This window comes from Catharus ustulatus, chromosome 1 (genome assembly GCF_009819885.2).
Source record: "Catharus ustulatus isolate bCatUst1 chromosome 1, bCatUst1.pri.v2, whole genome shotgun sequence".
Lineage (NCBI taxonomy): Eukaryota > Metazoa > Chordata > Aves > Passeriformes > Turdidae > Catharus > Catharus ustulatus.
Genome location: NC_046221.1, coordinates 36,901,162 through 36,913,531, shown reverse-complemented (window position 1 = coordinate 36,913,531; position 12,370 = coordinate 36,901,162). Strand labels below are relative to the sequence as shown.

Genomic DNA, 12,370 nt, shown 5'->3' with positions numbered 1-12,370 from the left:
CAAAATTTTAGTCAAAATGGTGCATCTTATAATCGTGAAATTACTGTACTTAAAACTGTAAGGTCAAGGATGAAACTTAATGGTTTTGTTTTTCACTGTTCCCTAAGTGCACTGCATGGTGAAGTAAGGTTTCTAAAGACTTGCATCACGTTTTTTCCCCTTACCACTCCAGAAAACTAAAATAGTGCAGAAAATACCAACCTTTGCAGTTACAGAAAGTTAGTCAACTAAAATAGTTTTTTATTAGTACAAATGCACAGGTTTGTTTTGTGTCTGTATGTAAATGCTAATAAATACAGAGTGCACATTTGTCTTGTTTGAATGTTACTGACTTTGTTAATTCATCATGTGCTCAAGTAGCTTCTTTTCATCACCACTGCATTTCTGTCTTTGGTGTCGTAAAGTTCTGCATGTTGAAATCACTTTCCTAATGGAACTGCCTAGATTGGTATGATTCTACAGTTTTCAAAATCTGAAAGTAATCCATAGATACTCTGCTTATGCTTTTTTCTTGATAATTGAGTCTCTTTGGAGCATGCTTTTCTGTCCTGCACTGTTACTTTTAGTTGGATCTAGAATAGAAAGTGCACTTTGGTACTTATTATTTACTTATTATTTACACTGCTTCTTAGGAGTCTGGGTTAGATCGTGGTCCCTGTTCATATTCTGTCTTGTCAAATGTTCTTATCTATATCTGATGCAGTTACACAAAGAGATCTGAAAAGATTTTTCTGTGAAGGGTGAAGCACTGTTTAAATAATTTTTGGTCTGAGATGTTTAAAGAAAACTTAGAGGGTAGAGTACTTGAGGCCACAGTGATACTTCTGGTGTATAAAACAAGGCACTCAGAATACATGGTTCATGTGCAACTTCTGTGAGATCCTAAGTTTGCAGAAGAGATCAATTCATTATAGCTTAGTTTTTCATTCATTTTTCAGATTGTTTCATTAAGTATTGAATTTCCTAGGACTGTATCTATGAAGAGTTTATTCAGATAGTAATGAAGCAAACTCTTGCCATGAGTTAATACCAATCAGGCTAGAATCAAGGGTTCAGAAGTGTAAGATTGTGCCCCATTCTTGTCTTTTGCCTTGTCTACTCACTGTGGGCCACTGGAACAGCTGGGCTGCTGCAAATACCCATCTACAATTTCCTCAGGAGGGGAAGTGGAGATGCAGGCACTGATCTCTCTGATGACAGTGACAGGACCTGAGGGAATGGCATGAGGCTGAGTCAGGGGAGGTTTAGGTTGGAAAAGGTTCTTCACTCAAAGGGTGATTGGGCACTGAAACAGGCTACCCAGAGAAGTGGTCACTGTATCAAGCCTCGTCTGAGTTCAAGAAGTTTGGATAACAACCTTGGGCACATGGTGTGATTCTTGGGCCTCTCCTGTGCAGGGCTAGGTGTTGGACTTTGATGACCCTGGTAGGTTCCTTCCAACTCAGGATATTCTAAGATTCTATGAAATTCATGGAATACTACTTTTCTGGGGTGTATCTTACCTATCCATCTACTAGAAAGGTAATAGACTATTTAACACTTAGTAAAAATTGCATGAATTTTTGCATTATTTAAAGTGCCTGGTTGTCTAGACCTTTTTCATATTAGTGAAATCTCTCAAATAAGAATCTCAGCTGACCTCATTAGTAGAGTTGGAACCAGGTATCTGGTAGGTGGAAATTTACAACTTGGGAAATTCTAAGAATTACAGTAATTTCACGAATACAAGCCGCACTGTTTTGACCAAAATTTTGCTCTCATACCGTGCAAGCGGCTAATATTCAGGTGCGGCCAATATGTGAATAATTTTCTGACATTTTCAACCCTGGGAGTGCAAACCAAGTCAGTGCAAACCGCAAAGTCGAGCTCCTGCCAGTAAAACCCTGCATTTACGCGGTTGTTACAAATTGATACTCTGTTGCGCAGCGGGTGGAGCTGCGCCTTGCAGGCAGCACAGGGGGTGGGGAAGGCGGGGCAGCTCCCTCCTCCTGGCCCCACGGCTCGGGGGAGGCAGAGACAGCTCTCTCCGCTTGGCCCCACGGCTCGGAGGAGGCAGGGGCAGCTCTTTTCTGCTGGCCCCGCGGCTCGGGGGAAAGCGGGCAGCTCTCTCTGCTTGGCCCGCGGCTCGAGGAAGGCAGAGACAGCTCTCTCCGCTTGGCCCCGTGGCTCGGAGGAGGCAGGGGCAGCTCTTTTCTGCTGGCCCCGCGGCTCGGGGGAGGCAGGGGCAGCTCTCTCCGCTTGGCCCCGTGGCTCGGGGGGCTCCCATCCCTGCGTGCCACCGCCGCAGGGGCAGGCAGGCTACATCCCCGCTTCCCATGGCCGCCGCAGGTGCCGGCGGGCTCTGTGCCCCCCCTGCCACCGTGGGGCAGCGCCGGGCCGGGGTGACCGAGCCCAGCGGTGGCGGCGGCCGGCCCCGAGTGGCCCCGCCGAGCGGCAGCGCCGAGCTGGGCCACCCAGCCCTGTTGGCAGCCCCGAGCCCTCACAGCCCAAGCCCAGCCAGTAAACCCCGCCCTGCCACGATTCTGTTACTATTTGGCAACTTTGTTGCACGCGGGTCCTCGCTGCGAACACAGAGCGGCTTATACTCGAATGCGGCTTATTTATGGACAAAAAACAAAATGTTTGCCAACACCCGGCCATACGGCTTATACTCAGTGCGGCTTGTATTCGTGAATTTACTGTACTTTTCTTTATATATGATTTAGCTTAATGCAATGGAGGAAGGGGAAAATGCAGTGATTTGTTCACAGTGCTCTGTTAAACTACTGGAATATTCAGTAACAGAAATATGTCTGAGTACGTATCTAACTCCTTATTGATGGTATTACATAGTGCTTAATCTAGATATCCAGAGAAAGGACAAGGCACATATTCCAGCTTCTTCAGTGGTTTAGTGTTGCTTGTTAACAGAAGTCTTAGCTTTCAGGACTGGCTTATAATTAGCTGTCCTTTTATGGAGGGCTTTTACTTGCAGGTTTTTGAAGCACCTATGCAAGAGAAACAGCTTGTGTTCTGTAATCCTGATAGGTCATAGATTCTCTCATGCTTGATAGTGACCCTCTGGACAAGGAGAATTTGGCCATTGTTCTCATCATGTTGAGCAGGAGCAGCTTTAGTGCCAACTTGACAGAACAATAAATCTCTTTCTCTCTGGACAATGGTCTTCTATATGCAGCCATTTGGGGGCGTATCTCTCCTGTTTCTGAAGGTTCTTCTACAGTTAGGATTTAACCAAAATTATTAATGAGATGAGAATATGAAATCTGTTATCTGCCAGATGTGTACTAAAGCATTCAAGAAAGACAAAATAAATAGGGATTAATTAAATAAATTGTCAGAAATTCTTAAATGTAGCCATAATTTTCCTCTTGCTCCTACAGAGGCGTATCTTATCAGTAACGATCATATAAAAATTACATCCACACAATGTTGTATAACTATTACAGTCTTCAGAAATTTATGTCCATAAATGCATTTTAGGTTTCAAGACTATAGAAAGCAGCTTTCAGAAAGAGCTTCCAAGCAGAAAACTGATTATTAATTGCATCTAGCCTCTGCAGCTCCCTAGTAGCTGCTTTCAAATGAATAATAGAAGCACTTTAATAATTATAATTTTTTTTTAAATTGCCCTGCACCATTACAATGCTGTAGTGGTAGGACTCATGTTCAAGTTAAGTCTCCTTGGGAAATAAAATGTGTGCTATTTTCAATAACTAATTGGGCTAAAATTGTGAGCCAGTGTCACAATTGTGAGAGTCACAGTCTACCTCCCTGATGTGGAACCCTGGAAAGGCAAAAGTAGCTGCTGCTTCTAAGCAAGGGTCAGATTGTGTGCTGCTGCTGGGACAGAAACAATTACACCACCATCACCTTTAGCAACTGGGGATTGGTGTGGTTCTCTCTTCAGCAGCAGTATATATCTGACTTCTCCAGAGCTTTCTAGTCTGTCTGATTTCTTCAGACTGGGAAGCAATTTTCCTGTTATTTCTGAGAAGCTATAGCTTAACTCTGAATAACACCTGATGGCATTACTTCTTTGCCATAAGAGTTCATCAAAAACTGAAATTTTAAATTTCCGCTCAAGCTTATCATCACCTCTGTGTCTGGAATGTTTCAGTCTGTTGAAGACTCAAATGTTGAAAGCAACAAGACATTCAAGATCTTGGGAGTACAAGAGTCTTGGAAAAACAAATCAGAACCAGACACGGGCCAGACAGTTACAGATCCTTTCCTGAAGCTACCAGGTGGCAGCTTGCTTGGCACTAAGGAATTGTGCAACACAGAAAGAATGCTTTTCCCTACCAGTCATACCAATTTGTACCAATTGAGGAGGAAATGGAAATGAGTACAAGGGAACGATATATTTAGCATTGGTAAGACAGAGGTACTTTCTACTACAGGACCCAAATACAAAAAAAAAATAAAAAATGTGTTTACTCAGCAAATAGGAAAAAAGTCTGATCATTGAGTAATTAAGATGCTTCATAGCAGTTTGCACTGGTGATCCAAAACTAACAGTAATAATAAATGAGGAAAATATGCTAAATTACTTGTTTACCTCAAATGGAACCTAGTTTTTCTGATTTTGCATTTTCTTTCATATTTTGTCTTGTTAATAAAAAACTCAGTAGATCTTAAAACATGCTTTTGCAGAGTGGTGGACAAATAAAACTGCTTTTCATTACTGATATTTTAGTATCTTTTTCTGATTACCAGAGGTCAGTCAGAACTAACTTAAGTTTTGCCAAATCCTGTTCCGTGTGATGTCATAGGTGTCTGTTGCTTTTTGACTGAAGAAACAAACTTTATTCTAAATGAGCTTTAAGTCTTTTTCATACAAGTGTGAAAGCTAGAAAAATGGGATGTTGTATGCTGGAGTCTAAGTTTGTAGTAAAAATAACAGCAACTGGCATTGCACTGAGTGTCATGCAAAAAAAAAATTGACTTACACTAGTGTGGATCTTTCCCAGTTAGTTGTTCAAACAGTGCTTGAAATAATGAAGGAAGGGGTTTCCTAATGGCATAACTAGAAACACCTTGCACAAGACAGTAATGCTGTGCACGTGATTTCATGCTGCTCTTCACGATATGTAATCTTCTCTGCCTAGGCAAAAATAAACATAAGACATTTGACCAAGCAGAATTCTTCAATACCCTACCAGTAGCAATTTACACCTACACTGAAGTTGCCTTACTCAGCAGCACCCAGGACTACAAAGTGCAAATAGAAAACATGATTACTCCTGCTTGTGGTACAGGAGGTTGTAGAGCTCTGAACTGCTAAATGTGTGGATTTACCAGAGAGATTACATTGACTAGACACAGAAATAAAAACATTTTAAAACTCTTTTTAACTCCCAGGGCAAACTAATACTCCTTAATGGAGTGTCTAGGGGCAACATCTTACTATTCATTAAAGCAATAAGGTCTTTCAGTTGTTTATAGTTAAATGGTTGTTAGAGTAGTATTTTATACTTAATTACCAAGTCACTACTGTTTTGTAGTAGTTTATTGTTCTGCAGGGAGATGTGTGTGTGTGTATGCATATCTATCTATCTATCTATCTATCTATCTATCTATCTATCTATCTATCTATCTATCTATCTATCTATCTATCTTCACCACAGCTCTGAATTGTCTAGGATGCTTGCTTAGGATTTTTTCAAGATTTGATCAGATTTCTCATGGAAAGAATGGTGTCTGTTTTTGGAGTACCACATGAAATACCTATTACAAATTAAGCTCTAGATCATATCTTAACATGTCTTTACCAAAATGGTTCTTAAAGAGACAAATAACCCCAAAATATGTCAAAAGTGTGTACTTCAAAAAAATGTGTAAACACTAGTAAGCCAGAATTGAATTCTGAAATTCTCACAGTGGTAATCTAAAAAGAACAGTTTATATGTACATCATAATTTTTGATTTTCTGCTATGTTTCCAATTGCATGAATGACATAATTTCAATATTGGGACACCTAAATAGGTGATAATAGAGGTATCCTCTTCAGGTAATCAATCTGCTGCTTCTCTAATATATTTTGTAGTCAGAGGAAAACATGTTTGCATCAAAACTGCTATGGAACCAATTTTCAATTCCAATTTTTCTCTGCTGAAAAAATGCAGGACTGGATTTTGGGTCATGTGTATAATGCTGGAGTAGAGGAATTCCAGGTTGAAATGGTGCATCTAAACACCTTGTGTGTGATGGCTGGAAGATTGCAGTCATGTCTGATACATGACCATGAAGCAGGCAGTGGCAAAATGGTTGGTAGTGTCTACATTTGTGCTTTGTGATCTATTGTAAACACTAATTTGAAACACTTTTCATCTGTACAGGACTGCTACTTCATAGCAATCTACAGCCATCCAGGAATGTTGTTCTTCTGGTTTCCTTTATGTATCCAAGAAGATTCTGCACTAGCAAAAGTCTTCAGTGTTGTTGAACATTCTTTCAGTTCAATCCCTAAGGTGTAGATCTGCAATTTCTATGGTGTTGGCAAGGTCTGGTGCCCGAGATGTTCCTTCTGGAGCCATTTTTGACCTGATGTGTTTACAATACAGGGAAAGGTGCACTTTCACTTCTCCCTACACACTTAGCAATCCTTCCCCATATGCTTTAACAGTAGTATTAGAAAAACAGCTCAATTACATGGCACCCTGATGTGACTTCATGCTGCTTTCTCACATGGTTGGAAAGCCAGAGGAACTAATGAGTGGAGGAAAAACGATGGAGGACAAGGAAAGAGGAAAACCTGTGTGTATAATTAAAAGAAATTGAGAGGATAAAACCAAAACACACAGAAGGAAATAAAAAAAGGAGGTGAGTAAAGTTCCCAGACAAAATGCATTACTAGTGTTTGTTTCATAGTTTAGTGCTGGAAAAGTAACTTGATTTCTTAATTTCCAATGTGTTGGTGTTACGCTTTTGGCTACTGAGTACTTGCTAATGGTGGTAGTTATGCTTTAAGAGGACTTGAGGCCAGTGAAGAAATTTTTTTGTTCCCTGTTGGCACTTGAGGGACATGGCGGGGGGGTGTACTTTCAAATAAATGTCCTCCATCACAATACTAGCATTTAATAGAGAAATATTCTGCACTTAGGAAGGAATTAATTTGTCAATGTAGTTCTTACTTTATATATTTTTACATAATTTAATTTTGTCTATTCACCTACACCATAGGGAGAGATTCTAACATGGACCAGGTGTAGTAAATGTATTTGTGCATGCTGGGCACAAGGACTTCAAGCAGTTTCTGTTCTAGTCAAAGGTGTTTTAGGAGATGCTGAACAGGTTTCTGGCCTAACAAGGGGAAGTACAATGAAGGTGGTACACAAAGTCCCAGACTTGGTTCATAAACATTACATTTGGGATGGATATGTGTTTTTCTGGAGAGACAAGGAAGACGAGGGCAGAGGGTTGCCCCCTCTGCAAAAAGAGCAGCTGGAATGTATGGAGCTCTTGGACTGACAGACTGGCTTGGAACACTAAAGATCAAAGGAGTGACTACAGAGGGTGACAGTGGTGGATTACAGACCAGCTACTCTTGATGAAAGATGATTAAAATAGCAACTCTGTGACATCTATGGGTCACAGATCCTGATTCTTGAGAGGGGTGAAGCTTCTTACCAGTTGGATGAGTAACATGGTAGGATGGAAGCAATCCAGCAAAGTTCAGAAAGCTTTCTTGGTAGACATCCTGAATGGGCCAACCAAGGGTGTTGCACTAATGGATGTCCATTAACAATGAAAAATTGTCTAGGAATATGAGAATGGCAACTCTGGCTATAGTCATGATCATACAATGGAGCTCAAGATCCTGAAGGGAGTGAGGATATCAGGTCTCTGGACTTCAGAGAGCAAACTTTGCTTATTTGAGGAACTGGTAAACGGGAGGCAGCTTTGAAAAGTGAAGGGAGCCTATGAAAGCAGACGGATTTTTCATGCAGCAAGAGTGACACATCCAAGTAGGAAACCATGCTGATGAATTGGGATACCAACTATGCCAAGTGGGGAACACCTGACTGAACTTCATGGCAAAAATATCATGGTGGAAGCATGAACAGGTTGTAGTGAAGGAGTTACAGAAATATCAAAGCATGTAGGGATGGGTGTAGACACACACAAGGGCTTGTGGAATCTCATGTTACTCTCAAAAAGCTCTGGAACACGAAGGAAGCTGTTGAATGTGAGCATGGGTGAGGCTGATGCAGAGCTGCCTTTGCTTCAGTGAGCTGAACCATGTGCTTGGAGGCAAGACTGGGCAAGCAAAGATCTACCAGCAATGGATGAGAATCAAGAAAGGGATTTTTCTGAGAACTTGACCTGGACAAATTGGCTGGGGTGGGGTTCTGGGTTGTGTCTGACGGTGCTGGGAAGATCTGACTGATGCCTTGAGAGCTGCTGCTCTCTGTGCCATCAAGCCTTACCAAATGCTTGCCACCTTTGATAAAATGTAGGCATTAGCAGTCATAGGGATGGTAGTTGATGCCATGGCAACTTTAGCAAGGTGCTGAGCACTGGCTCCTGTGCTATTTTTGTATGTGCTTGGGACTCTGTAGTCTGGATGGGTGGGCAGTTAGGTTTAGTAGCTGGGGTCAGACAGTTGCAGTTTAATGGGTTGCACTTTGCCTAGAGGACAGAAGCAAGTGGAATCCTCTTGCACTTTAACATGTTTTTCAAGGACCTGGAGGAGATGACAGGATCCACTGTTGCCATGTTTGCAAATGGCTGCATACTGAGGTGCCATCAAGCAGCTTCAGGGCTGGGCTGCTGTCCAAAAGGAACTGGGCAGTCTCAAGAACAAGCTAGCATGAACTTTTTGAAATTTAACAAGGACAAACATTCAGCTTCTGGGAAGGGAGGGCACCTTGTAAATTTAGACTTGGGACTGCCTGTCTGGGTAGCAGCTCTATTGCAAAGGCTGTGGGCGTGCTAGTAGGCACCATGACCACAGCCAACAAAGATAACAGCATGCCAGTAGCTTGGAAAAAGTGATGATCTACAGCTATTTGGCACTCACTAGGGCTCTTGTAGGCCACATACTGTGTCCAGGTATGTCATTGCCCTCGCAGAATCCAGTGCCAAGAAAGTTGTTGACAAGCTGGGACAAGCATAGTGGAGGGCAAACAAGGCCGGGGATGGAATATGTGTCCTACAAGGAGAGGCTGAGGGAGCTGAACTCAGTTGACCTGGAGCTGATTGGAAGGGACAGCAACGGGTCATCCTAGAGCACACAGCACACGATTGAGTCCAGATGGTTTTTGAATATCTCCAGTGAGGCAGATTCCACAACCTTCCTGAGCAATCTATTCCTGTGCCCAGTCACTTGCACAGTGAAGAAGTTCTTCCTCATATTCAGGTGGAACTTCCTGTACATCAGCATCTGCCCATTGCCTCTTGTCCTAATGGTTGGCATCACGAAGAAGAGCCTGGCTCCATTCTCTTCACACCCACCCTTTAGATATTTCATACACATTAATGGCCTCCCCTCTTGGTTGCCTCTTTTTGAGGCTGAACAGGCCAACTCCCTTCTGTTGTAAGAAAGATTCCTTTGACCGGCTTTGTAGCTGTTTGCTGGACATGCTCCAGGAACTCCATGTCTGTCTTGTACTGAGGAGCCCAGAACTGGACACAGCACTCCAGATGTGTCCTCCCCAGGGCTGAGGGCCAGGATCACCTCCCTCGGCTTCTGCTCTTCCTGATGCATCCCAGGATTTCCTTGGCCTTCTTTGCTCCACAGACTTATGGACAGCTTGTTTTTCCCCAGGACCCCAGGTCCTCCTCTGCAGAGCTGCATTCCAGTAAGCTGGCTCCCAGCCTGTACTGTTGTGTGGGGTTATTCCTGCCCAGCTGAAGGACCCTGCATTTGCCACTGTTGAATTTGAGATGGTTCTTCTCTGCCCAACTCCCCAACCTATCCAGGGAAGTCCCTCTCAAAGCCCGCACAAGGCTCCGATGTATCAGCCGCTCCTCCCAGTTTGTATCCTCAGCGATGATGGGGGGGAGTACAGGCAGCTGGGCCGGGGCCGGGGCCGGGGTGGCGGCTGAGGCGGGCAGTGCGTGAGGGACTTCCCGCCCTGGCCGGCGGGCGGAGCAATCCGCCTTTGGGCTGTGCCGCTGGAGCGGGCGGGAAGCGCGGCTACCCCATCGCTGCACGGCTCGGGCTGGGCGCGGGGCTCTCGCCGCTGCTCGGAGGAAGAGGAAGTGGCCGCGGCCCCTGGCCGGGCTGAGCGGGAGCGGAGCCGCCGCTCCGGGCTGCGCCGCGCAAACTTTGTGCCGGGCGGCGGGGCCGTGTGGCGGCGCGGCGCTGCCCCGGCACCTCCCTGTCGCGGAGCTAAGGGGGGAGCGGCCCCGGAGCGCGGCGGGCGGGCACGGGCGACAGCCGGAGTAGGAGGAGGAAACGTTGTCAGCGGGGCTGGCCGTCTCCGCCCGCCGGGCATCCTTCAGCACCACCGGGCTGCGCTTCGCCCGCTGCCTGCCCCAGGTACTACCGCGCACCCCGCCGGCTCGGCGGGCAAACTTGGTGAGGGGGCGGGCGGGGGTTGCTGCTGGGCAGGGTCGGCGCGCCGGAGTGGGGAAAGCCACTCTAGGGCTCCGACTCGTCGTGGTCCTCTGGCTCCCGAAGTTAGGAGCAGGGCGCGGGCTGGCCGGCGTGCCCGGGTTCGGAGGGGCTGCTGGAGCCGGCGCGGGGGGCACTGCCTCTCCCGCCCGCTCCCCGGCCGGGTTTGGGGCTGTGCAGCTCCGGAGGGTCCGCTCGCTGCGGTCCTGCCGAGGGGCCGGAGCGGAGCCTGCCCGGGAGGGTGGCGAGGCTGGCAGGCGGTGCCGTCCTGTCAGCCCGTGGGTGCGGAGACTGCTGGGCTCCGCCGGGCTGCCCGCGGCCGGGGCAGACCGGAGGCGGCATCGCCGGCAGTCGCTCCCAGCCAGTGGGATTGTTGTCCCCGTCCATTCCCCGCCGTGGTGAGGCACAGCCGGCTCCCTCAGAGGAGGGAGCTCTGAGGGGAGCCAGGCGGACGCCCAGCCCGGCGCCGCTCCCCACATGCCGGGCACCTGGAGGCGGCGGTGCCGTGCCATCGTGTGGCTGGCTAGGGTCTGGGATTTTACAGTCGCTGTTTTCCAATTTTATTGCATTTTCAACTTCTTGGTATTGTTTCAGCATGGTTTTCTTACAGTATGAAGAGGCAGGGTGACCATGGTTCAGCATTTGTATGTCTGAGTGTGAAATAAATCTTTCTTCTCTCTGTTTTGATTGAATTCTTGTCACAACAGTCTCTTCTTACAGCTTGTGTATTTCTGGAAAAGGGGAATTTAGTTGGATGGACTTTACAGTTCTGTGATACTTTCAGCTTCGTCAAATAATTAATGGGAGACATTTGTTCTCCATTACGCGTGAGCGTGCTTCCCTCCAGAGCGCTCCCAGCTCGGACCAGAGGCTGCGGTGTGACAGGACAGGGAGCGGTGCTGGAGTCTTGGTGGGGGTGGTTGTTCTGCTAAAGAGAATGCTGTGTTTAAAATAATAAAACTATAACTATGCTGATAGAATGCCCTTTAATGTTTTCAGCCAAAGTTTGGGAGCTGTGGTCTGATTGTATACATCTTCAATTTTTATTCTCTTTTAAAATAAAATTATTTATTTAGTAGGAGAATTACTTTATCTAGCTTACAAGAGGACATCTTTCTATACATCTGCTTTTATGTTTTATTTTTAATGAATCCAATTCATTTCAGATCCTGGTATTGAGTAACAAGTTAGTGGCAATAACCCTCTTTTTCACAATGCTAGTGGTCACATATGTGTACTTAATTTCTGTTTTTTCTAGGGAAAAAGAAGAGTCTCAGAATGAAGGGCTATTTTAGGAATCTAGCTTAACCTCAAGTTAGTTACATTAGACAAGGGGCTTTCCACCTCTTGAAGGTTGGCATTTCCCGGTCTGAGAATGAAGCATGAAATGAGTGTATACAGCTGTGATTAAATACCTAAGGGAGTTCTGAGCTGTGGTACTGGGAAACACAAATACCATATTGGGTATAATGAACTGGCCTTAGACTCTGTGGTGGAAAAGCTGGGGTTACAGACTTGTGAAGAGTAGAAGAGTAGAAATCAAAGTTGATGAAGTCTCTGTTTAAAGTAAATAAAAAATATTCACATAACTGTTATTCCATCCCTAATGTTCATGTGAGATCCCACAGCTTCACACCTGGCACTAGTGATCTACGTTACTTTTTGCCTTCATCAGGTGCCTGGGTTTCTACTCCAAGGCAAACTAGCAAAAGGCAGGAACACAGGACTGTCAAATCTGTGGTTTTGTGTTTTACCATGGTTTTACTCACTTGTCATTAAGCAGCTGTGCATACATTGCAACATGCATC

The 12,370-nt window shown here is 45.3% G+C and overlaps 1 protein-coding gene across 2 annotated transcripts in view; it reads left to right on the top strand.

Annotated features, from left to right (window-relative positions):
• Positions 1-10,335: 10,335 nt before the first annotated feature.
• Positions 10,336-12,370, top strand: part of RFTN1 (raftlin, lipid raft linker 1) — a 94,916-nt gene continuing 92,881 nt past the window's right edge. The window contains exon 1 of one of the 2 annotated variants that reach the window (XM_033074683.2): positions 10,336-10,487. The gene's annotated coding sequence lies outside the window, so the exon portion shown is untranslated. The remainder of the gene's footprint in view (positions 10,488-12,370) is intronic. The other variant, XM_033074673.1, reaches the window with a different exon arrangement.